Here is a 14,044-nt window from a genome sequence, read left to right on the forward strand (position 1 = left end):
AATGTCAGGGAGTGTGGTGTTGGGTGCATGGACATTTGAGTGGACTCGCTCGTCTGTGTTTACATTTTTATTTTCGAACTCTTGCAGGGGCGTGGACATTTAGACTGCCCGGCAGTCGGACACTCCCCCTGCTTTCCTACACGGTCCATGTTAGACTTGCGGTTGAGTCAGCATGCCCTCATGAATATTCATGGCACACTGTCACACTGTTCAACTGCAGCCTCCGAGTAAGACTTATTTAGTCTTACACGGAGGATTCGTGAATCCGGTGGACTGTGAAAAACTAAAAATGCAGTCATACTCCTTGGTTGGGCTGACACTATTTGCCATTTTTGTGACTCTTACTAAGAGTCACAGCAGACAGTACCTAATGTCAGCCAGTTGTGTTTGTTAACTAAATGAAATGATTATAATAATAGGAGAACACAGTGCAACACTAAAAGCAATCATTGATGCATGAGCATTTATATTCTTATTTGTAAATGCTGTTTTATTAAGATGTCAGTAAGTATAATTATTTATTTTCCAAATAATATTAACTAATGCATTTTTGCAGAAAGTCCTGTCACAAAGTGCTAAAGTGAAAGGAGCCCTATATAGTAGGGTGCTTGCTTGAGTTCTCAGAGAATATAAAGTGAATTTTGCATAGTGTTTTCTTAAGGACAAAGTGTGCAAATTATTAATGAGTTTAAAGGTAAGTAAGTAGTAGTGTCCTTGGTGTGAATGACAACTGTTTTACTTTCTACCAGGTTTAACAGTGGCATTGTCTATTATTTGTAAGTGGATAAATATAATATTTAGTTTTCAGTTTTCTGAAACAAGGCAGTGTTAGAGGAATCACTCAAAGCAATGAGAAGGAGTACATACTCAAGCCTGTGAATCAATGCAAAATAACTGAAGTGTTTTGCATGAGTATTGCACTCCTTGTTGTATTTTACTTTATGGGAAATAGTTGTGGACTATTCATTGAAACTGAATATTAACCTGAGACAGAAGCAGGGTACTAGGTGTGTTAGAAATCTATTAAACTTATTTTATGTGCACTGAAGATTAAATAGTATCTTATGTTAAGAAAGGAAGATGATAGTTTAGTACATAATATTTGTAAAATCTATTCCATAATTTCCCTCGTTTTGTCATCTTACAAAGTATGAACTGATGGGGATGCTTTGATACTACTTTAATTTTAAAGACTGGCAAGTACCATTTCCTTGTAATAACTCTGACATGGCCAAGCTACCTTTTTATACCCTGCAGTTCAGCTGACCAAAGGAATAATTGCACTGGCTATGAAAAGTATATGTAGATATTACCACTCTAATGCCATTCTTAGTAAATGCTAGATGTATATGGCAGACATGGCAGATGCAGTCATCCCCCAAATATTAAAATCAAGAAGGAATAGATAGGTCTGAGAAATAGTGTCAAAAAAGAAAGGGCAGTAACCTTTACCTGACATTAAATGTTGAAGGCTTAACATCATTATGTGATATGAATTTAAGATGAGGGGCCAGATTTACGAAAGCTTGCACGGAGTTGTAGAGTAGAGTAAGATGTCAGACAGCCAATATGTCTGCTGAGCGATCCAGCAGGGGTGTGCATGAGAGCTTCTAAAGCTACTCTTGCACGGACAGCATCATGGTATGCAAATTACCTCATTTGCTGCTGAAAGCTATGCAAATGAGGTAAATTTGCAATCCGGGAAATACTAACCTGTCCGTGGAAGAGTAGTGTTATCTGCAGAAATGTACTCCATTGGTAACGGAGTACCGTTCTGCAAATAGCTAAACGGAGCTATGACAGCTCCAAATAAAGGATGCATACAGTTGAGGAAGCATGCCAATGGCCAAATATAAGGCCATTGGCATTTATAAATGTTTAAAATTATTAAAATCTAACTTTTTTCCCCGATCTCCGATGTTTAAGCATAGAGCAGCACTGCGCAAACGTGCGGCACTTTAAAAAATCAGAAAATAATTTAAAAAGAGCCAAAAATAGCCATTTTCACTAAAACGCTTATCCTGCCATGCAGGTGAATGGCAGGCTGAAGACAACATGGTCACTGAGTAGTAGTTGCTAAGGGGGGAAAGCTCACTGTGAGAGATGTAACCATGCATTAGTAGGCAATCCTATGCAAATGAGGATAAGGTTAGTGAATCCCAATTTTCCCCAGCATGTGAGCCATGTCTCAAGAGTGTAAGTGTAGGAGTAGGGGAGTAGTAGAGTAGAATATAGGTAACATCATGAGGGGATGTGTCAAAAAGGCTGTAAGCTTATTGGAGCACAGTGTCTTGTGTTTGCCCTGAGTTGCTCAGGACTGCAAGAGGCGTGTCTGCAGTTGTCCTTTTTGAAAACCAGAAACCAAAGGCGTATACCATGAATATATTTGAAATTTCTTGCAAACGTGCACACAGCGTGTGTGCGTGTACGCGCACGTGTGTGCTTGTTTGCGCGGCGCTGCCCTGGGTGGAAACAGAAATGGAAAAGGAAGGAAAAGAAGTAGTAGGAAGTTAACCAAGGAGAACTAGCAGAGCTGCCAGGTGAAATATATCAGAATCAGCCAATTACACAGGTAGCAGACTAGCCAAGCCAGGCCCAACACTTTAAACTCTGCAAACAGCATTCTTCCCTGTTTTTTCCAAAGAACTCTGCAACACTGCAGTATACAAAGAGGAAAGCTTAAAAACTTTAAAGTCAGACAAAGTGTTAGGGGCTGCTCTTGCTATCATAAACCGACATGTGCAAGGTGCTGAGGGTGGTGATGTTGTGAATGCTGCTGAGCAACCTGCAGTGAGGAGACGGAGAAGAGTGTACAGTCCCAGGGTAACCTACCAGGAGCTACATGAGCTGGAGATAGTGAATCGCTATAGGGTGGACAGAGACCTCCTGCAGCAAATTGTTGAGCTGTGCCAGTCATGCCTCACACACAGAACCAACAGAGAGGAACCCATCCCAGTGGATACCAAGGTATGTGTTGGCCTAAGAATACTAGCTACAGGTACCTTCCAGAGACCAACTGGTGATATGATGGGAATTTCACAGGCATCAGCATCCAGGGTACTGCACCAGTTCCTGGATGCCATGTCAGCACATGTCTGTGACCACGTATATTTCCCCAGTTCCCGTGAGACATTGGCCAGCAATATGCATCTTTTCCACCAAATAGCAGAATACCCTGAAGTAGTGAGTGCAATAGACTGCACACTCATGCACATCAAAGCACCACCCGGTAAGCGGGGTAGGGTCTACATCAACCAGAAGGGCTTCCCCTCCATCAACTGCCAGGTTGTGAGTGGTGCCCAGGGCATAATAATGAATGTGTGTGCTGGCTGCCCTGGAAGCTATCATGATTCCCACATCTGGCATCTGACGCAGCTGTACCAGAGATTTTCCAATGGGGATATCCTTGACGATCACCTAGTGGAGGATTCTGGATATGCACTGGAGCCATGGCTGATGACACCCGGTAGAAATGCACACACACCCGAACAAGAACTCCATAATGAGGCACATGCACAAACAAGAAACATTACTGAGCATGGGTTTGGGATGCTCAAGTCACAGTTCCGGTGCCTGGACACATCTGGTGGAGCCTTGCAGTACTCACCAAATACATGTACCCAAATTGTCATGTTTTGTGCCATGTTACACAATATGATCCTGTGAAAACAGCTGCAGCAGGAACAGCATGGTGCAGGGCCAAACAACACCCCACCATTGCCAAGGCCTGCACAGTCACAGCATGACTCAGAGGAGGAACAACCTGAGCCTACCCCAGTAGGCAGAAGGAGGCATTCCCAGTATGCCCTGGTCTTGGCAAAGAGGCAACTCATAGCACATACACTGACTCAGTAGGAACCCTGGAAATGACACCTCTCTCTGACTCGCACATACAGTAAAAGGGATGCCTAACTTGACACTACCTGTTTTCAAACATGTATTGGGAGTGTACTATGTGCATCCAACATAGGCAGCCCTGCAGCACCACCTGAGGCATGAGTGCCCTATTTTAAGCAATATAAAGCACTGCTAAGCACATTTTACCAGTATTGAGCATATTTAAATACAATTGCACATAGCTGCGCACCGTGCTAACCAGCACAACATCGGGCAACTTTGAGCAATGTTGGGCAATGTTGGGCAAAGTCAGGTAAACACGTTCACACCTGCTTTACTGTTCCTTAAGCAGTCTGGTCTGCCCAGCAGGAAAATAAAAAGCAGTGCCAGGTCTCGAACTCAGGATACTGTGCAATACAGTCACAGTACTGAACCACTAAGCCATGACAGCATTTCATTGGCACAGACACAACTTAACTCACTCACACATACTAGCTGGGGGGGGGGGGGTCACATACCTAATAGTCACAGCCAGCAGGACAAATGTAGACAAATGCAAACACAAACAAATGCTGTATCATGCCCTCTGAAGAGGCATATGAGTAACCTCCCCCCAGGCCTATGCAGACAGATAACAGCAGACCAGGCAGTGTAATGTGGGTTGGGTAGGCTATGAAGTCACAAACTAATATGCATGCAATTGGAAGCTAAGGTCTGTAGTGCAGTGGTATGCCTCAAGCCAGTATGATAGGCAACAGTACAGACTGAAATGGAGTACCTGACATAGCAGTGCAGGCCTAGCAAATGTGTATAAGTGTCAGGTGAAACCTTCATCCTATGTACACCCACAGTAACAATTAGGTGTGCCCCCCGGGTAGAAATGTGCAAATAATAGCTGTCCCCTCTGTATGTAGAATGACTCATGGAAACCCTGCAGGCACACTGTGCTTCCTGTCGATGTGCAACACAAAGGTGAGCCCTGAAGTAAAAACCAACTTGATTTTCACACACATATAGTATATATGCTCATACTGGGCATGCTCACACACTTAAACAAATTTAGCAAATTTCAGTCAGCAACATACTGAAAGGACATACTGGGCATGCTCACACACTTAGGCCATGTCTGAGTACAGCAGTGGGCCACACATATGTGGCAGTTGCAATTCTTACTCCAGACACTTGTCACTATTCACCAATTCTGCCTTGTGCACACGCTGATATGAAAACAGACCCATATAATATATTGGACAGCTGTCATAATCAAACTATGTACTCCAAGTACTTAAGTTGTTCAAAAAAAGTGAAAAACCAAAGAAGATCAATAATTCTCCGATCAGTATCATCAAGAAACAATGAGCACTCCTAACATTATCCAAGCCATGGTCAAAGAGTCCATAGAGAACCATGAAGCTTTCTTTCGCTATGTCATAAATATCAATGTAAACTCATATATGTTCTAAGTCAGTGCAAACTGAAAATGAATACATGTACATGACTGACATTGCCAACATCTTGTCAGACAGGTTCATACATATTTACTCCATTCTCACTGACAAAAGGGCCCATTATCATACCTGGAGATTGTGAAAACCCAGAAATCACATATACAATGGTTAAACAGCTCTTTCCAAACCTAAAAACACGGCGTGTGTGGGATAACATGGTTTCCTTGGCTGTGTCATATGTGAACTCCAAAACAAACAGGCCCTGCACCTGAACAGTGTGTTGAGACTCACCGTCTGTACAGGATATGAACTGTTGAATGGGTTACAGCAACATTGGGAACACTCCACCAGTGTTGGTGCATAACAGACCATGGGAACTATTGTCTTATAAGCCTGTTAAGCCTGATGTGCAAGGCCATGGAGTCCATCAATATGGAACTCATAAATAGAGCTATTGAGAGCCTACAAACGCCCAACCCTACCCATTTTGGTTTGGTCAGGGGCAGATCATGGTTCCTAAACCTGATAGACAGTTTTTAAGGCAGTTACCCAGGACATGCATTAATGAAATGAGTTACACACAGCCTACATAGACCTTGAAAAGCCCTTTTCTATCATCCCACACACATGTCATATCCACAAAATCAACAACCCGTGCATAAACACATATGTCATCTGATGGATTGCAAACTGGGGCACAGATAGATCCCACAAGGTAAGAACTGTGGTCTCCTGTTCAAGCTGGTAACAACTGCTGTCCCCCATGGCTCAGTCCTGGGACCCCCTCCTGTCTAGTGTATACTTTTCAGAAATACAGTCAAACACGAGGGCTATGTTTAGCAAGGTTTGTGGATGACTGCAAAAAGGATGTCATAATCGATGTTTGGGACAACAGAGACATCCTTAAAAAGGGCCTCAGTCAGACAGATGTGGTGTCACACTTATGGGCTTGAGCTACAGTCATACAAATACCACATAGGTGCCAACACCCTAAATATGGAGGTAATAATAAGGGATCTATGGACACATGCCAATAGTCATCACTACTTCCAGAAACACATTCACAAAGTGGTTAGAAAATTATGCTATATGTTCCCACAAACTGCCAAGGTCTTTTCATGTAGGTCAAAGGAGATTCCCTCTACTCAGTCATCAGACCCATCATAGAGTACCACAACACACTTGCAATGAATCTGACTAAGCACCTTCAGCACCTGGAAAGACCACTGACGTACCTCAACAAGAGCATTACTGGCCTCAAACAGTTGCCCCATGCAACAAGACTGAATTTAACTCAATCTGTACTCTGTTGCATACTGTCTACTCAGGTGATCTCTGCCCAACAGACAGGTCCATGTCTGATGCAGAATGGATGTACATGTGCTATCTGAAGTAACTCCAAACTCACTGTACTACATGCTCTAGGGATATCATTATCACAACAATAAATAGAACATGTTGGAGAGATACATTAATAACTCGCAGACTTCCCTTTCTTTGGAACAGGCTCCCTCCCAACCTACATTAAGCTGAGTCCCTCACTGACACTCTTCCAGAGGAGCCTTGATGAGTGTATGTGAAGCTGAATTGTCACACCATGCATCACTTCATCGGCTCTACTACACAGAGGCCTAGGGAACTAATTCCATGGGTGGTGATAGCTGCACACTCTGGCCATACTAATATATGCCTTCAGGCAGATAGCCTATTACCTACCTATGTACCTATATATATATATATATATATATATATATATATATATATATATATATATATATATATATATATCGGGGGAACACAGTATAATAAGTCAAAGATGGATGGGCAGAGATGTGTGTAAGAGGGTGACAATGACAGGGAGCCATCCAGGACTGTCCCACCCAGCACACATCCCAATGGCACAAAAGTCATGAGGTGCACATCTCACCCTGTGTACATAACAGCCACCAGTATCTGTAAGCATTACAGTGTATGTGGTCCATGTGCCTGCTGTACAACATGATGGTACAACGAAGTACACATCTACTATCTGTAGACATGTACCTGTCACATAGTCTACTACATACATATGAACCTTTCTTCAATAAGGCATTTGTTAGCCTAGGCAAGTTGCACAGCTTTCATCACCCCATTGGGTAGTCTTCCAAGCCCTTGTTCTAATAGTTAGTACCCTAAGCCCCTTTCAGTGGGGCTGCTGATGTGAAGGCTGGTGTGAATTGTCTGTTTACTATCCACTCATCAAGGTTCCTATTGAAGAGTGTCAGCAAGGGGCTCTGTCTGATGTACATTGGGACTCTGTTCCACAGTAAGGCAAGTGTCTGGGATGGTACTCTATCCCACCAGCATGTTGTATTAATTGTTGTGATGAGGTTCATATCTCTGAAGTGTGTAGGGTGACTCAATTTTGTTATCTGTAGATGGAGCATGCTCAGCAGTTATGTGTTGGACATGGCTCTGTATGTTAGGCAGAGGGTGCCTCTGAGTAGGTGGTACGCAACGAAGAACAGATTTAGTTTTACCAGTTGTGTTGCATAACACAACTGTTTGAGGCCAGTAATCTTCTTGGTGAGGTACCTCTGTGGTCTCTACAGCTGCTGGATATGAGTAGTCAAGTACATCCAAAATGGTGCATTGTACTCAATGATGGGTCTGATGACTTAAGAGTAGAGGGCCACCACTTCGGATCCTGATGCAAACCCTTTGTTGATTAGATGGGCCACATAGCTTTCCCAATCACTTTGGCAACATGGTTTTCAAAGGAAAGATGACTATCTACTTGTGTCTCCAGATCCCTTATTACCTTGTCAGTTTTAAGGGGGTAACACCTATGCGGTAGTTTGTGTGTACTTTGTTTTCACCAAAGGGGATCACTATGCATTCCTCCACATTGAGCTTGAGGCTATGATTCTGACACGACACATCTGTCTCATGGAGTCCCTTCTGGAGAATATTTGTGTCATCTGGGGAATCTATTATGGCAAACACTTTACAGTTCCCAGCAAACTTAGTCAACCACAACCCTCCTGTGTTGGCATGTACATTTGAGAAGTCTATACCAAACAGGAGGGACCCCAGGACTGAACCCTGAGGTCCACCAGTTGCTGCTGGTGTAGAGTCTGACATGTAGCCAGCAACTCTTAATTTGTAGAATCTATCTGTGAGCCAGTTTGCAATCCTTCTAGTGATGTATGGATTCATGCCCAGGTTGATGAGTTCATCTATGATACCTGACTGGGGAATGGTGTCAAAGGCTGTAGTGAGGTATAGGTAGGCTGTGTTGAGCTCATTTCAATCATCTGTAGCCTGCGTAATGGTCTCAAAGAAATCCACCCAGTTCAGGAGGCGTGATCTGCATATGATGAAGCCAAACTGGGTGTACTCAACTTTGTGAAGGTTCACAATCTCTTTATTGTTGACTTCCATTATGATTGGCTCCATTGCTTAAAAGAGCAGACTCATCAGGCTGATAGAGAATGAATGCCAAGGGGTTTTTGTGGCCCCACCCCTGTGGAGTGTGAAGAATGTTGCTGTGCAACATTCTATGGGTACATATCCTGTACAGAGCATGTAGAGAGAGGTGTAGGCATCCTTGATGAATATGGATACATCCCCACCCTATGTGCTATGATCCACGTCCTGATGCTGGAAGGTATGGAATGAGTAGTATCCTGGTAGTGCTGGTGTGCCCTCTGGAGCCTTGAACTAGGTTTCTGTTACTGACCAGATATCAGTATTCTCCATACTGAGATGTGCCTTGAGTGCGTGCATCTGGAGGCTGAGACGTCTGGCAATGAGTAGCATTTAGCTAACTTTGTGGTTATTTGTGTTGGTTATGGGGTTTGGTTTGTCCTGAGTGACCGGTGTTCCACACCTGAAGTCAACACCCCATTGGTCCCATCTGACCATAAGTTAATTACCCTACATATCCACATTCTGCACCCACCACCCATTAAGGAAACCATGTTAAAAAATGTCTCCAAAGCTAACTTCATGCTTCTTAAGACAGAATTGCTGAACTTCAGGACACCCATGCAGATTGGCAATACTGTTACGACTACTGAATCCTTCACAATTGCACTTTATAAGCACTTACATGAGTGCATGCATTGTGCTATCCCAAACAGAACCAATATGCTATCCTCCATGAAAAGGAAGCCAATCTAGTGGTCCCCTGAAATAAACAAACTGCACAACAGAAGGAAGAAACTGTTGCAAAAGAGGGTAAAATCCCATGAGTGGAGGAGCTCTCTGGTCAGCATCAGGAAGAAGCTGCGATCCCTGATAAAATCCTCCAAAGCTAGTTACAAAAACAAAGTTGACACTGATTCTAAAGACAACCACAAAGCATTCTATAGCTATGTCAAGAATCTCAATGGCAACACTCAGATCTGCTCTGAGTTACAGCACAATGGCACTAAATATACAGACCCAATTGATATTGCCAACAGCCTGGCAGATAGGATCAGTGCTAACTTTACCCCCCTCTCACCCATGAAAGAGCACATCTCTATACTGGAAGAATGCAAAGTTGCTGTCATCATGGCTGCACAGGTAAAAAACACTCTCCAAAGCCAGGAACACAGCATCCATGGGACCAGATTACATCCCAGGCTGCATTCTACATGAACTACAGAATGAACTGACACCACACCTACATACCATGTTCAATCATAGCCTCATTTCAGGATTTGTGCCTGCTGAATGGTGCACAGTGGTGGTTATCCCACAACACAAGGGGGGAGCCACCACGGACCCCAGGAACTAGTACCCCATTAGCCTGATGAGCCTGGTCTGCAAGGCCATGGAATGTATCATCATGGAACTTATAAACAAAGACATTGGTAATCTCTAAACTCTGGACCACAACCATTTTGGGTTTGTAAAAGGCAGATCATGTCTCCTAAACCTGATAGACTTCTTTGAAGCAGTCACCAAAGCCGTATACAAGGATTAGGTGGCTCACACAGCCTATCTAGATCTTGCCACAGCTTTCGACACCATCCCCCACTCTGGAATTATGGATAAACCCACTAAACTAGGTATAAATCCCTATGTCACAAGATGGGTTGCCAACTGGCTCACTGACACAACCCACACTGTGAAAGTAGCAGACTCCAAGTCCGACTTCGGACCAGTGACAAGTGGAGTACCACAGGGTTCAGTCCTGGGTCCTGTCCTGTTTGGTATCTACTTCCCTGAAGTACAGGTTAACATGGAAGGTCTCTGGCTAATGAAGTTCCCTTTTACTGCAAACTGGGAGCCATAATCAAGACTACTAATGATGTGGATATCCTACAAAAGGGCCTCACTGAGACAGATGCCTGGTGTCAAAGCCATGGCCTCAAGCTCAATGCCAAAAAGTGCATTGTCATCCCCTTTGATAAAAACACTGTACCCATGGACTGCAACATAGGTGGTAGTACACTTAACACCGAAAGTTTGATAAGATACCATGGGACACAGGTGGATAGTAGACTCTCCTTTGATAATCACATCACCACAGTAGTCAGGAAATCCTTCTACGTGGCACACTTCATCACAAAAGGTGTCTCATGCAGAATAAAAGAGGTCATTGTTCCCCTCTACTCATCACTCATTAGACTGATTATAGGGTACAATGCCCCTATTGCTATGTACCTCATAAGACATCTACAACAACTGGAAAGCCTGCAGAAATACCTCACAAAGAGGATTAGCAGCCTCTAATACATGCCATACACAGACCGTCTCAAAACACTACAGCTTTACTCTGTCACATATTGCCTACTCAGAGGTGATCTCTGCCTAACATACAAAGCTATGTCAAACACAGAGCTGTTGGACATGCTCCACTTAAAGAAATCCCAATCCTTCCGAGCGTCGGCCCCAAAACCCAGACTGAAATACAAAAGGAGGGGGTGTTTCCATTTTCATAAAGGATACCCACACCTCCAGGTTAGTGGCACAGCACGAGGCCTTGGAGACCATGCAAGTGCAACTAACATTGGGCAAAGCTGCTTATCAGATCGTAGCCTGCTACAGATTACATACCTTGTCTCAAGACCCTCAGTCAGTATTCCTGAGAACACTGGGAAATATAAAGGTACTACCAAATACCATGATATGAGGAGATTTCAAATACCCAAACATTGAATGGGAGAATTACTCGAGTAAAAAGTCCTTTGCCCAATGCTTCCTAGAGTTTATAAACTCAAATGGCTTGGAACAGCTGGTCACCATGCCCACTAGAGGTGACAACATACTGGACCTGATCATCACCAACATGGGGGATCAGTGTTCCACACCAGAGGTATATCCCTCTCTGGAAATATCAGATCATGAAGTAATCACACTGGACATCCACATCCCGACCCCCCCCCAGTCAACAAAACCACTGTGAAAAACTTTTCAAAAGCAAACTTCACTCTTCTCAAGACCGAAGTGGAAAGTTTCAAAGCCCCCTTGCTATAGGATAATGCTATCCAATCTGCAGAATCCTTTACAAGTGCATTCTATGAGCATCTACAGGGATGCATGGGTCGAGCCATCCCAATAAAAACCAAGACCCACTCCTCCAAAAAGAAGAAACCAATCTGGTGGTCCTTGCCCATAAATAAGCTATATAACAGAAGGAGGAAACTAACACATGATAGAGCAAAATTCCAAAAAGGAAAGGCATCACTGATCATTATTAGCAAGAAACTACGATTGCTCATAAAATAATCCAAGTCCAGTTTCTAAAGACAAATTGCCAAGGAATCTAAAGGTAACCACAAAGTCTTCTTTAGCTATATCAAACATTTAGCTGGCAACTGTCAGATATGCTTTCAGCTACTGCAAAATGGCAAAAAATACACTGAACCAACTGACATTGCCAACATCCTGGTGGAAAAGTTCAGTGCACACTTCACCCCCCTCACCCCCAAAAGGGCCCGTGTCCATCCCAGAAGAACGCAGAGCCCCAGACTTCATGGACATGCAGGTAAAAACAGCCCTCTCCAAAGCTAAGAGCACAGCATCAATTGGACTGGATGGTGTCCCAGGCTGCATCTTACACAAGCTCCAAAAGGAACTAAACCCTCACCTACATTCACTGTTCAGACCTAACCTTACCACAGGCTATGTACCCAAAGAATGGCGTACAGCAACAGTCATCCCGCTCCACAAAGGTGGTGCCACAACAGATCCTGGGAACTATCACCCTATAAGCCTGACCAGCCTGGTCTGCAAAGCTATGGAGCAAATTATCATGGAACTCATAAACAGAGACATTGGGAACCTCCAGATACTGGACCCTACCCAATTTGGCTTTGTTAAATGCAGATCCTGCCTCCTAACCTAGTTGACTTCTTTGAAACAGTTACCAAGGCCATAGATGAAGGAAAGGTAGTCCACACAGCCTACCTGGACCTCACTAAGGCCTTTAACATCATTCCCCACTCTGGCATCATAGACAAGCTTACCAGCTTGAACATTAACCCCTATGTCATGAGATGGGTGGCCAACTGGCTCATGGATAGAACATACATGATCAGAGTTGCAGGTGCCATGTCTGACTCTAAACTAGTCACAAGTGGCATCCTACAGGGTTCGGTCCTGGGACCCCTCCTGTTCAGTATATTCTTCTCTGAGGTACAGGCAAGCATGGGAGGACTATGGCTGACCAAGTTCCCAGATGACTGTAAACTGGGGGCCATAATCGATTATCTGACTGACACAGGCATCCTCCAGAAGGGTCTTACAGAGATAGATATCTGGTGTCAAAACCATGGCCTCAAGCTGAATGGCAAAAAATGCATAGTCATCCCCTTTGGAAAAAACAAAGTGCCCACAAATTACCACATAGGTGGTAATCCACTAGGTACATAAAATGTAATTAGGGATTTGGGGACCCAGGTAGATAGTAACCTTTCCTTTGATAATCACATTGGCAAAGTGGTTAGTTATTCCTTCTATGTAGCCCACCTAATCACGAAAGGGTTCACCTCTAGATCAAGAGAGGTCATTGTGCCCCTCTACTCATCACTCATTAGGCCCATAATAGAGTACAATGCCCCATTTGGTATGTACCTTAACTGGCGCATGCAACAGCTGGTAAGACCACAGAAGTACTTCACCAAGAGGATCATGGGCCTCAAAGAGATGCCCTATGCAGCTCGACTAGAGGAACTCCAGCTCTACTCGGTTGCTTACTGCCTGCTCAGAGGTGATCTATGCCTGATGGATAAGGCCATGTCCAACCTGGAATTAATGGAAATGCTCCACCTCAAGAAAAACAAATCTCTTAGAGACACACGCTCCAGGGAATTAAACCTCAGCAAAGCAATAAACAGGAAGTGCTGGAGGGATAGATTCCTGTCCCAGAGACTTCCCTCACTCTGGAATAGAATCCAGTTGATGTTAGGCAGAGCCCCTTGCAGACTCTCTTCAAGAGGAATCTTGATGAGTGGATGGGAAATTGTAAATTTATCCCTGGGATCACTTTAGTGGCCCTGCTAGACAGAGGCTCAGGAAACTAATTTAAAAGGGAGTCGAAAGCCAACACATTCTGGCTAGGGTTATATATGCCCTTGGGCAGATAGCCTAGTACCTACCTATGAACCTATGAACCTACATGCTCTAGGGACCTAAACCTTGTCACCACAATAAACAGAACATGCCGGAGGGATAGATTTCTGACCCACAGATGTCACATACTCCAGAATAAACTACCTATCTATATCAAACAAAGCTCCTCATTAGCACTCTTCAAGGAAAATCTTGATTATTGGATGGGAAAT

Source organism: Protopterus annectens, chromosome 10.part0, assembly GCF_019279795.1.
Source record: "Protopterus annectens isolate FY-2018-M chromosome 10.part0, PAN1.0, whole genome shotgun sequence".
Lineage (NCBI taxonomy): Eukaryota > Metazoa > Chordata > Ceratodontiformes > Protopteridae > Protopterus > Protopterus annectens.